The sequence below is a fragment of the Triticum aestivum genome, chromosome 6B, assembly GCF_018294505.1.
Source record: "Triticum aestivum cultivar Chinese Spring chromosome 6B, IWGSC CS RefSeq v2.1, whole genome shotgun sequence".
Classification (NCBI taxonomy): Eukaryota; Viridiplantae; Streptophyta; class Magnoliopsida; order Poales; family Poaceae; genus Triticum; species Triticum aestivum.
The window spans coordinates 20707198-20708667 of NC_057810.1; positions in this window are offsets into that span (position 1 = coordinate 20707198).

Below are 1470 nucleotides of genomic sequence, written 5' to 3' on the forward strand. Positions count from 1 at the left end.
GTCGCCCCCTACCCCGAGCGCGCGCCCACTGCCCCGTCGCCATCCTCGTCGCCGACCCCGTGGTCCTCCTCACCTTGGTCCGGCCGGCGCCCTCCCTAGAATTTTTTCATATATATGCTTGTTTTTTAATATATATGATGATATATATGCTTGTTATCATAATTGTTTTTGTTCATATATATATGTAATAATTTTTTTATAGAATATGATGTTTTTTTCATAGATGATCACATATATGATGTATGCATGGATGTGGATGAAATATGATGTTTTTTTGTTCATAGAACATGATGTTTTTTATTCACAGATATTTTTTTGTTTATGAGAGAGGCGGGGACGTCGAGGGATCATAGATGTATTTTTTCAGAATTTTCTATCGTGCATAGACGGATTTTAGACCACGGGAGCACCCCCTCCATATTGTTGCAAAAGTTGCTAAGTGATATTAAGAAGGACGTGGGGGGGGTCGATATACCCCCTCTCGATAACTTCAACATGAGGGGGGGTCTATATACCCCTCCCGATAACTTCAACACGTTGGGAGGGGGTCGATATACCCCCTCCCGATAACTTCAACACGAGGGGGCCGATGTCGATATACCCCCTCCCGATAACTTCAACACGTGGGAGGGGTCGATATACCCCCTCCCCGATAATATTATTTTCCCATGTACGTATGTCGTCGTTGTCGATATAAACCCTTCCCGATAACTTCAACACGTGGGGGGGGGGGTCGATATACCCCCTCCCCGATAACATTATTTTCCCGTGTATGTGTCGCGTCGTTGTTGATATAACCCCCTCCCGGATAACTTCGACATGAGGGGCGGTCGATATATATACCCCCTCTCGACCGTGATAACTTATACCACGGCAGCACCCCCTCGGCCCTCTCGCTCGACCAAAACTCTCGAGGACACCCAAACCCTAGAGAAAAAACGATGTTGGTCTCCTACCCCCTCCCGCCGCACCCCTACCAGACAAACTCTCTCGAGGCCACCCAAATTTACCAAGTTAAAATAGCATTGTCGTCAAGGCCACCCCAAACCCTTGAAGCGTTTTGTCGAGGCCACCCCAAACCCTTGAAGCATTGTCTAGGCCACCCCAACCCTAGAGAAGCAGCATCGAGGCCACTAACATGATTCCTTATTATGATTAGCTAGCTAGTTCTACGTTTGCCACTAATATATATCCATCTGTACCATGTTTGAATAATAATTGACATATTGTAAATATTTGCAGAAACTATGGAGCACTCCCGAGACGAAGCAACAGAAGCGATGTTGGGGGACATAATCGCACAAGAAACTGATGTCGTTGCGTCATTTCTCAACGACACTGATGGTCAGGAAGGACTGGGTTAAGAAGAGGGCTATGTTCATGATGGCTCCGGCCCATTAATGCCGGTACAAGAAGAGGGCTATGTTCATGATGGCTCCGGTGACCCAATGGAGATACAAGAAGGAGACC